Here is a 12,475-nt window from a genome sequence, read left to right on the forward strand (position 1 = left end):
GCGCTAAGCTCCAAAACTGTTACCGATACCTACTCTAGAAGATGCACGCATCAGAATTTTGTGTTTTGCTCTTAAAAAGGAAGCTTAAGCTCCCCGAGTTCTGTAACAACAATGTTTGTATTAGAGCTGGAAAAACGTGATATACGTGCCGGTTTCGATGCAGAGGGCTGCCTTTAGCGTAACATTTCTTTGAAACAAACTTTGAAACGAATTCAAATTACAAGTCAAGACCTCAAGACCTAATACCCACTGTAGTCGACACGTTATTTTAGCCACTAATAGCATGTAGATTTCTGAACGATTGCATGAAAAAAAGTAGCAACAACAAGAAATCGGGGGGGGGGGGGATTTAGTATTTGCATGGTTGCTGCTCCCACTGTTACCACTACCTATGGCAGATAAAAGTTGTAATAAACTGTGTGTGGCTGATAGTTTATTACCACTTTGGGTGACAGATAAAAGCAGTAGGTGCTTATTTCAAGATTCAGGTTCTGAGGAGGGCTAAACTAGGATTAAATAGCTATAAAATTCGCAAAAAGCTCCAAAATTACAATGTATTGGAACTCCTTACAGCATACTGTCAGCTACTATAGCGCGCATCGGGGGCCAGTTCGTTCGCACGGTGTATATAGGTACCCTATATCCTATTTTTTGCAGCTGGAATTGCTAAAAATACTTTTGGACACATACGCTATTTTCATGAAGTGTAAATGCGAGAACATTACTTGTTGAAAGTGGGTCGCCCAGTTATATCGATGAGTTTAGTGTTGCGTCGAAATGTTGCTGAGCTTACTGCTGCGGTGTTACGCTATTCCCATGAAGTGTAAATACGAGAACATAAGTTGGTCGCTCAGTTATATTGCTGAGTTTAGTGTTGCGGCGAAATTTTCCTGAGCTTACAGCTGCTGTGTCACGTTTCTGAGTGTAATGTGTTTATTACGCCGCGGCAAAGCAATAAGACGGAAACCTTACATTAGTTTTCGCAGATTCTGAATCGTCCTCAAGGCCACGTGCGCAGCGCATTTTTTCCACACCGCAGGCTACAGCTACCTTAGGTCCCCTTGCATCATCGAATGAATCGTCAGGCAGCACCCAACCACGAGCCCAGTGCCCAGGGCGTTTCCTTACCACAGGTTGAAACTACGCTCATCAGGCCACTTTGTGTCATCTGTTAAATAAATCGCCCGCAAGGCGCGCCAGATCACGTTCACAGCCCAATGTTTCCATACTAAGGTTCAAAGTACGCGCTTGGAATTATATTGCGTCAGCCAACGAGATACCGACCAAAGTACCCACATGACGCGTCACAGCCAATGGTAATCTACGTGTCGTTTGCCTGTCAGGAGTTTGAGGTGACGCCGGATTCATTTATTAAAACACTTTAGGCTTGTTAGACCCGAACTTCTGAGGCGACGCCAACATTGAGCAGTTCAAAGCAAAGAGAGAAGAGTGGGACCGGGTGGCGCAGCTGCTCGAGCGCGACAGTGGCACTTCCTACGTCTCCTCCTGGCGCGTGCTGGTGGGAACGGATATAAATAGCGGCAATGAGAGTGAGCGGGCCGCTTTCGGTTTCAGCACAATTGTTTATGACGCAGCAAGCGGCCTATACTTTTACAGCAAAGTCCCTCATGTCTTGGATCTGTGGGTTTATCAATTGCATAAAAAAAAAACCACGCAACACTCCACGTTTCCTCCAAGCACGAGGCGTTCGTGCTCGTGCGTTTCCTTGTTTGTTTCTTTGTTCGAAAGCTTTTAGTTGGGTGTGTTCGCTTCCTTGTACTCTAGGGGTTTTCTATACATTTCTAGATGTGCGAGTGGCGTCGGCCACGTGTTAGCTTACACCGCCTACTGTTTGTCGTCGTTCAGAGCAATTGCGTGCCCAGTTTTCTTCCCTTCCGCTCATCCGGGGTGCGTATTTCCGAACGCTTGACCGTGCAGAGCTCCCACGCGACATGTCTGTTCGCGCGATGCAGAATGGTAATTAAATGTCGTCATTGGCTGCACCTTAAACCTAAAGTGACCTAAAACATACCAAATCAGTATTATTAACAAACAAAAAAACAACACGTAAATTTTAGTTAAGAAAAAAATTCAATTTAGAGGAAACGTAATAAGTTAAGCAAGAACAAAAAGTTAAGAGGTAGACCTGCTGGGGGTCGAACCGAAGCCGTCAGTGCCAGTACGCAGTTATGTACATCGAAGCCACAGAGCCGGAACGGTGGGTTCATTTTAGCAGGCGCTCAAAAACATAGCCCCCGCTGTGACATCACACATGTCACGTGGGTGCTCTGAGCAGCGAGGCGTTTGAATACACCCTTCCGGCTGGCGGGCACATCACCAAGTCACTCCTGTCTAGTTCTGTCCGGCTTCTCAGGGTGGCGGTTTTAGTGCGCTTGAATGCATGTAAAAGCAGAAAGACAAGACAATACATTTCTTCGCTTACCTTTCGTCCTGATGACCACGGCAAAGACAATAACTGAGTTCGTACCTTCGTTCAATATTCTGTGTCATCTCAGCTTTGCTGGTCATTCACCTCGACAGAGTGGAAAGGCTCAGCTTTTTGTTATCCACGTGAATCTTGCATGCTCCAAAATATGTAACCCCACTTGCCCATCTGTCGTTTCAGGATGTTTACGAAGACGTCGCAAACAAAACTGGCCCGCTGTCGAGGTTTCTGCGTGACATCACCAACCACTCAGCTTACCAGGGCATGAAGACAGAGGATGTGTACTCTGGTTTCAGCGTTGGAGACTTCCTAGCCGTACTGTACGTCCTGGACCCCAACAGCGCCACTGAGACGATCCAGAATCGCGTGTCTGTCGAGCTATGCGGCACGCACACCCGGGGCCAAATGGTACATGCATGGATATCGTACATGCTACCAGAAGTGACGAAGAACGTAACTATTGTTATGAGCTTCAACATGAGTATCGTCGAGCACTACTTCAGGAACGCGTTCGACCCACCGCAGCTTACGCAGTTGATATCATACGCCACTTAAGGAGATTCTGCTAACATGTTGTAAATAAAATAAAAAACGTTTCCAACGACTTTATGGTCACGGTAGTCATTACTATTATTATAACACCAGAAGCGCTCTGTTCACGAACGACTAGCTTCTATGCATTGCTTCCTTGTAGCATCACTTCCAGACAAGAAAACAACTGCGCTGCAGGAAATAGAGGGAAAAAAAGTAAGTACGAAGCATTATATACAACTGAATCTGTATTAATCTTGGGTGCTCTCTAGGACCGCATGCTTTTCAAAGCCAAATTCCGTTCTGAGATTTTATTTATTTATTTATTTATTTATTTATTTATTTATTTATTTATTTATTTATTTATTTATTTATTTATTTATTTATTTATTTATTTATTTATTTATTTATTTATTTATTTATTTATTTATTTATTTATTTATTTATTTATTTATTTATTTATTTATACGGTCAATCCCTTGTGGGATTTTTACACCAGCAGGCATAGTCAAAGAACACATGTCGAACAGTTTTTTTTTTTTCACAATAGTTAACGAAGAAGTATAACGAAGGTTGACACTAAGTACAGAGCTTGCAGTAAAACAGAAATTATACAATACAATAGAGGCAAGACAGATAAACGGCGAAGAAAAGATAGCGCTCGCTCAAAAAGGTATCGAAATCACGCACATCGACGCACATAAATAGCGTAACATGGTAAACCTGTTATCAAGAAAGGACAGCAATTTCAGCAAGAGAAGTGAATTTGTCTACTGTTTGTTGAGTGATGGAGTGATCTCATAAATTCAACTCCCGGATGGCGCGGGGAAAGAAAGAAAAGAGAACGTGTCGTTATCGCAATCACATTCTTACGCACAGCCTTACGTTGAACGCTTTCCAATAAAGCAATGTTCGCCATTGCAGCCGGAAACCAGGCAGCGCTAGCGTACTCCAGAACTGGGCCTTTAAACGTACTATACGCGAGAACTTTGTTTCGTACGTGGCTTCTTTCAGAGTACGCTTCAAAAAGAAAAGCTTGTTGTAGGCTTTAAGTGTAACATGCTTCACATGTGCATTCCAGCTAAGATTAAACGAAATTATGACTCCCAAATATTTATATTCGTCAACTGATTTAAGAACCAAGTCGTCAATTTGATAGGAAAAAAATTAATTTTACTCTCTTGCGCGTCACGGCCATAAAAACGGTTTTTTCAATGTTTATTTGTATTTGCCAGTCGCTGCACCATTGAGCTACTTTATTAATGGCGTTGTTGAAGTTCAGCTGATCACTTCTGTTTCTAATTTTCTGATAAAGAATGCTGTCATCTGCGCATAACCGGATCGGTACTAGCCTGGCGGTTGCTATATTCATTCCGCGTTCTCCGTAAGAAAAAATAAAAAAAGGAGAACATACCCGCTCTAGCCAAGTTATAGACGGTCAACAGCCAATAAAAAATGAATAAAAAGTGAAAGCCCAAAGGTGTTTTTCTATAAAAAACAATTTGTAGGTAAGAACAAAAAAACTCTGAAACCAAGCACAAATCCAAACTCTCAACACCTACCCACATCGCGGGCTGCAAGCTAATGGCGAAGAGGGGAAGCACCAATACCAAAACACCGAGAGGATAAAAAACGCGTCTGCGTCATTCGGCTCCCTAACAGCTCTTTCTTCTCCCAGGGAAAAACTGGTCCTAACCCGGCGGGTCTCCTTCCAAACACATCTGTGCATGAATTCTCGGCGCCCAGACCCATGCCATTGTTCGGCTGTACGCCGCTTACCGAAAGAATGACGTACAACCTGAGACCTTAAGCAGGCTGCTCTCCTCTTGAACACCGATTGCCAAAAATTCTGCGGCCGTTCGCTTGGCGTAATTCGGCCAAGGATCGCTAACCGAATGAAAAATGTACATTCTGGGGCCGTGCGCCGGCCGGTCTCCTGTATAACACCGGTTCAATTCAGTTAAATTCAATTTTTATTTTCCCAGAAAAAACAACAACATTCTGGAAGGGTTCAAGGGCTAAAAGCTGAGTATGAACAGCTTGACTGGGGCCGAGAACCCTAACTAAGGCTTCACGATTCCACACTAAAAAACAAAACATCGTCACAATACATTAGAAGTAAAACAAAAGCGTTTACAAATACTATAATGCAACCATATAATTTTAAAAAGAGCACCAAAGGATACGTTTTACACTGGTACATTGAAAAAAAAAACAATATGATAGGTCGTGTCACAATTTTGAAGATCACCATCCAAAAATACAATGAAATACAAAACCAGTTTGGAGGGGAATACAAAATACAGCCACTTGAAAAAACTCCAGTACCAACAAATATTTATTGTTTACAAACAAAAAACGTTCTTAGTTCCTGTTTTGAGAATTTAGAAGAGCCTTGATATTTATTTAGTAGAAATGGGAGGTTATGTTGCAATGACTGCAGTTTGTAATTATTGCGGAATTTCGGAAGAAACCAGGGCTCACTGCTTCTTGTGTTTAATGCGTTTACTTTAAATGTTAATACAGAAACATTCATCAAGAAATACCTAAAGGCACAATGCGAGAAATAAAAGGATTGAAGAATACGGAAATCATATATATATATATATATATATATATATATATATATATATATATATATATATATATATATATATATATATATTCAACTCTGATAAGGTTATGTTGTAAAAAAGTAGCTTGCGTTGGAGACAGATAATCAAGATTTGCAATATAACGGAGACCTGTTTTTTGCAACTTAACTATTTTTTCGAAGTTTCCTTTACTAGTGGTTAACCAAACTAAACTACAGTAATTGACCACAGAATGAAAAAGCGCTTTGTAGACTTGCAGTTTCGCTTTCACAAGGAGTAACTGTCGACTGCGCGACAACACTCCGGCTACAAGAGAGAGCTTACTACATATATTTTTTACGTGCGTGTCCTAATTAAGGTGAGAAGAGAATGTGACACCAAGGATTTGATGTTCGTTGACTATTGCAATATCCTGTTCAGCATATTTATTACTTTCGTGAAGACCGACAACTCTATTTTTTGCTCTAAATATAATTACCTTTGTTATTAATGGATTTATTCGAACAAAGTGGGACCTTGACCAAGTTGCCTTGACCTTACCCGGAAGAAAACGAATATTCTGCAACCGGACGCGCGGTTCACTGTTGAAAAAGCGAATGCGAGGCAGCCGCCCTCCGGCCGGTCTCCTTTCGAACACCTACAGCCACAAGAATACGGGTATTCTGTGGCGAGTCGCTTGCCGGTCATCGGCTCAAAACCGCTTCCCGAAGGAAAAACGGATGTACTAAAGCCGTACTTCGGCTTTTGTCTTTCTCAACATCGGCAGCCGAAAGCGAACTGAATATCTGGCAGCTGGGTAGCTGCCGTTGTGCGTCTGAACACGGGCGGCCGGAGAAATACCGAAGCGCTGGTTGCCGAATGTTGGCCGCTCATCGTATAATCAGTGGCTTCCGGAATCTGGATGCTGGCCGGACATGCCAGAAAGCGGCCATAGACGGGCCAGTCTTGGGACACACTTTTCTCTGCCGCTTGGGGGGTTGTCATTTTGGACTGGGAAGCTTTTTTCGGAAAAGAAAAAGAATACGCTTTCCGAGGACCGACTCGAATCTGTGTCCCTCGCGTTATGAAGCCAAAGACCGACACGATAGAAATAGTTTAGATTTTGTAATTGAATTTGAAAACATTGTCCCTTACCCTGCTTAGACTCAATGTTCTGGCTACATGCCAGACTTAATAATGAGCCTAAGCACGTGTGTGTGAAGCACGGTCAACGTCGCTGTAACATGCGTACCTGCGCAACGTAAGTTTGGAACGTACCTGCTCACGCTAACATGGGTAGACCGGAAACCGCAGCGGCGCGCCAAATGCCAGGAAACGTCCGGGAACACGTTAGTCAATACGCATGTTCGGCTTTGCTCTATACGTCGCAGCAAGTGGGAGGTTTTGGAGCCATTTCTCTGTTACAGACACCGGAGGTTAAAGCCGGGCAGCGGTTTTTTTGCGCCATGACCACTGAACACATTCGCAATAAAAAAAAAAAAAAAATAGGCGGGCTAGAAGGCGTGTCTAACCGCCAGTGTGAGGTGTGCTGATTCGCTGGTCATTGAAAAGGGAAATCGTACGACAGAAATGTCAATCTCAATAGAAGCATGTCGATTCCGCTTCCTTAAATAGTGGTCGTGGACACGCGAAAGACGTGTTCCGTTCACCTTGAGCGTTCAGAAAAGGAGCAGCAGCCCACGTACGAGATCTTTCTACCTCCGTCACATTATGTGGAAATGAAGGAGGAAACCACCCAATTGGCAAAACTACCCGACCCCCCAGAGACACAAAACACAAGCACTGGGAGGTCCTGCTGCGCAGCCGCAATCCCCTACTCCAAATACGCTTCCAGTAGATGGCCCCACAAGCCACCAGGAGCAACAAAAATCCGGTTAAGTAACCCGTTTTAGGGGACGCTAGGTTCTCGCTTCATAGTCAAATAAAGTTATATTTCTCTCTCGTTTTCAAAACGGAACCATTGTAGCCACCTTTGCGCCACTGTAAGAAAATTGCATATTTCCCAGAACTTAGCTCTGATTATGGCCTGGTACAACGCACCCCGTTGTATAGACAACAAAACTATGATGAGACAAACCATCCAAATACCTTGCCATTTTAGCACCTCTGCTAATTCGAGTTCAGGATGGGAAAAAACGAACAAAAATTTCGTTTGAATTAAAAAAAAAAATTCAGAGTTACATCCTATATAATCCCGACAGGCCTCAAATGCGCACAATGATGCAGGCACTACTGAGACATGTTTGCTCTGTCCTTGTATAAAATAAAAGCCTCTATCGCGATAAATTATTTGGTTGTAATTGTCATCAACGGGCGAACAAACTGTAGCCACGAGATTTGGCCAATGCCTGCCGCTACGGTAGCATGATGGTCGAGTGTTGAAGCAGTCGAGACGTGAAGAAGCGTTAAGGGTAACAGATTTTATTTACAGATGACGTTGACTGAAGTTTAACACATTCAAATTTGAATCAATACACTTATTACAACTAATGAGAAAAACAGTCGAGAGACCAAGATTACGTAATGGGACATGGCTGAGTTGGTCGCGGTCTCCCAGCGAAAGGGCCCGACGATGGGCGACATCGTTTCTGAAGTGAGTCCTGGTGCAGGCCACCCTCTAGCAGCAGACGGAGAGGGTTTATGTTTGCTTCAAGCGGACCCACGGGAAAAAAGCGCATTCTGGCCTTACTTTCTGTGGCCAATCCGGGAGACGCTTCTTTACACCAATCAGCGATGTTCCCCCCTAAGAGAAAGGAACCAATTACACACAGACACAACGTTTGAATTCGGAAACGCGCGCTTGTAGAATTACTGACGTAAAGGAAGCAGTTCAGACAAGACGCACTGAAGTAAACAGTGGGAAAGACAGAAAGGTCGTTCGAACTACCCCGAGAGCCCAGAGCCCTAAACGGGCCAACGGAGACATTACTGGGGGTATTGACGACCGCTGCTGCACTGTAACCCAAGCGGGGCCGATGGCTCCATGTAACAGCCGCGTCTTCCGCTCGTTCAGCGCACAGAGACACACGCCTCATGTTTTTCTTAGAAGAAAGAGGGCTTGGCGACTTAAGAAGGATGCTACAAAATGGAAAAAGCAAACTGAACGGCACGCTATTTTTGTAATGACGACATTTGTTCACTATCTGCCGCTACGGTGGCATGATGGTCAAACGCTGAAGCAGCCGGAAGACGCGTGTGCTACGAGGAGCCATCGGTAAAGCTGGGATTATAGCGCGGCAGCAGCCGTCCACACCCCTCGTGGCGTCTCCGCGTCCGTATCACCAAGTGGGTGACAGTTGCAACAATGGGCCTCCTCGATTATCAGTCCTGGACCGTCCGTGGACTACGCGACACGCGATCAGGCACTTGATTTCCCCATGTATTCCTATGGGACTTCCAGTCCGAACGCAGTCCTCGGAAGCCCCGCGGACCATCGCGGACTGGAAAATCGAGGATGCCCAATATTTTTACCAAAACGCAGGAGGAGGCCCGGCCTCGGTTTCATTCTCGGCGAACGCGGCGTTTCTCTTTCACGGCTAACGCGGCGCAAGGCGAGTCACGTAGCTCGAGACGACCCAGCGGCGCATGCGTGGGATGCTGCAGATTTGGTCGACTGCCGATCAGGTGAGCGGCCGCTCCAGTCGCGGCAACCGTTGCTACTTGAGCACAAAGACTAAAAGCTGGGCCTTGAGCGCAGTGCCGTAATCGGGCTCGGCGAAACACGCAATGCGCTTCAAGGGGTGTGTTGCAGGAGGTGTGTTTGCGGCCAAAGCGTAAACTTGCCCATCCACGGCGAAACGGCTGGACGAAAGTAGTAAAGCTTTGCTTTAAAACTAACCGCAGCAACGAGTTTACACTGCCAGGGGGTGCCTGAAAAGGGCACAGGGAGAGGTGGCAGCTCAAAGAAGAGAAGAAAGAAGCGGTGTCCGGTGGCAACCAGCTCAGTCTCCGTTGTGTGGGCGCTTGCAAATAGTTCCTCTGATCATGTAAAGACGTCGTTTCATCGCTACATGCTTCCCGTAATCTGTTCCTTCGCAACGTAATAATATAAACCCCTATCGAGCTTTGCGATTGAACAAAGATTAGGTACCAGGGCCGTACCCAGAAATGTTTTTCGGGGGGGGGGGGGGTTATGAATTTTGGGAAGTGGGTAGTTTTGCTGAAAGCAAGAGTAAGTATTGTTTACGTGCTGCCTGGAAAAGATTTCGGGAGGGGTTTGAACCCCCAAACCCCCCCTCTGAGTACGGCCCTGTTAGGTACCATGGTTAGAATGCGTTTGACTGTTACAAACTACGCGAACTCTAATAACGAAGAGCCAAGAGCTTAACCAATAAAGGCAAACAGAGTACACAACAGTAGGAAGTCATGGGGCATCAAGTATTTGAGGAATTGTTTCGACAAGGCAACAACAGCTGCAGCCACAAATGCCTCGTTTGTGGACCATCGTATTTCATATTCATCTCAGTATAAGTAACTTCGTCGGTTACTAGCAACACATGTTCACAGAACGAACGTTACACATCCTGGGAGGCTGCAAGCAGTCCGAATACAAATATATTTAGCGGCTGCCATTTCAAGGGGATGTCCTTAGAATCACTATCCTGCGAAACACCGTCGTTTTCGCCTACTATAAAATATGGCCACCGCTGTAAACAGTGAATAAATACACACGCCGTATCTGATGGGGTATTTGGGAACTAGTCGTTCTCAAACGTGGTCAAGACCGCAGCCCGCTCCGGCCGGAAACCCGCTTAGGATATCACGGGGATGGACCACCAGGCAGGCCACGCGCCTAACAGCCTCCACTATATGCACCACCTTTACAAACGCCGCTGGGAAACCGCCGTCACCCTAGCAGCCACAATAACTACCGAACGCGTTAAATATCGTGGCATCGCAAGTTGCATGCTGCAACTACCAGCTGGACCGCATAACACCGTTCGGCCTCAAGATCTCGCAGCCTATGGACATCTATTAAGTTTGGACTCCTCGACGGAACTGAGGTTGCCTACGCCGCTGCACGAATACGCTCAAATGGCGGTATAACGAAGCCTGTGGGACCAACCTATTTATTTGTTAAACACGTCACATGGTTAAATGTGTCGCGAACTTCATTGAGCCCCCATAAAGGACATAAGCATACTGTGAGAAACAGATTTAAACTGCAATACGGGAAAAAATTCGGCAATTTTCTTCTGCACAGCGGTACGACGTACTCAATGCGCAACCACCGCCAACGTGATGCTGTCGAGGTTCACGGCTAACTGCGGTGCGAGTTCAGGGAATGAAAGGATATACAGCTGACGTGCGTCAAATGCCGCTGCCGCTTCATGGGTCGTCGTAACACTTGGCTCTTCATCGTTGCTCGTCTGATCACTTGTGTCGCCTCTTTTCCTCTATGGCGGCCCATTGTCAGTTGTCAGATCAGAGAAAACCACGGACCTGCTCGTCCACCGAGACGTAATCGTCGGCCGTCCCAACCGATGCTGAGCCGCAACACGCATGCTGTGCGTCTTTATCAAAATCGGCAGCTCCGTGGTCGAACTACATGACTCACGCTCGTCGGCCCACCTAACAGCTGCGCGTTAGCGCGTGAGCGGCTACGCGTATTTTGTATGAAACAAGTCAGCGATTGTAAACGGAGGAATTTCTTCGTTAAACAGGAAAATTCGCCGTAGGGGTCTTCGCTTTAGGGATGTCAAGTATGCATAGGAAACAGAAATCTTGATAGGCCATGTGCCATGCTTAGTTGTACCGGCTATTTCGTCGTAGAAACGTTCTTTGTAGCGTCGTTTGAGAGTACATACCTTTTTACCCTATTGCCGAGGAGAGTCAAGACCAATAGAAAACCACCCACACAGTAAATGGTTACGCGGACATCGTCTATTACTAAAGAGACCAGCGTCAATGGTTCCAGCCACCCCGCTCCCACATATTCTGAGCCGACGCGACCACACTCTGCCGACTATAGAACAAATCCGACACCCCATAAACATCGTAAACAGTACTACCACCCGCAAAACTACACCACCTGCCACATTTGTCCCCCGCGGGGATCCGTGTACCATGTGGTCAGAATGCCGACAATCCCCATTCATAACACCCAAACCCGTGCCACATGCGAGCTGAGGGCCGACAGGTCGTGCAGCTGTCCCCAAGCTGAACAATCCACAATCGCGATTTATACCGGTTGTTTCAAAGGCCCGTTAAAAAAATTGGCTCTAATCCACGTTTTGAAGGTGGTTGGAAAGCAAAGCTTTAAACAACAGCCACAAGAATTGCCCACGCGCCGTCACTTGAATTCACAAACGTGGCTCCACAAAGAGTGAAACTAGACATTTGCCAACCGTTATCTGGAATTCGCTTGGTTGGCGTCCCGAACGCAGTAGCAGTGTCACTCGCACATGGAACGCCAGACGAAACTACGTATACGGCCTCCGGCTCTCCCAACTGCGTGGTGTGGTTATGTTTCGCCTGTGACCGCCGGCGCTCAAGCGCGTGGTGCGTTTACGTTTCCCCGAATGCGGGCAGAGGGATGCTCGCTGCGCGGCGGACTCGTGAAACGGACCCCGGCCGTGAAACGGACCCCGGAAACTCGTGAAAACGGACCCCGGCCGCGTGAGCGGCGAGACTGCGGGAGAGGCGGGCGAGCAGTCACCATCCAAGCCCCAACGAAGAAGCACCATTTGTATAGCGTTCCGTTCCTTACATTAAATAAATTGTTTAGCTCAACAAAAGTGCATATTTTTGTGTTTTTTCTTAACTTCATCGTCACGGACAGCATTCTGGTGCCGAAACCCGAGACTCATCGTGCCGTGGACTTTACATCAACGAAACCACGCCCTAACGTCTCTACAACGACCGTGTGATGTGCTTAGGGTGAGCTGATCAAGGAACTGCGGTG

This window comes from Haemaphysalis longicornis, unplaced genomic scaffold (assembly GCF_048455015.1).
Source record: "Haemaphysalis longicornis isolate Haplotype H1 unplaced genomic scaffold, Haemaphysalis longicornis Haplotype H1 scaffold_7, whole genome shotgun sequence".
NCBI classification, from domain to species: Eukaryota; Metazoa; Arthropoda; class Arachnida; order Ixodida; family Ixodidae; genus Haemaphysalis; species Haemaphysalis longicornis.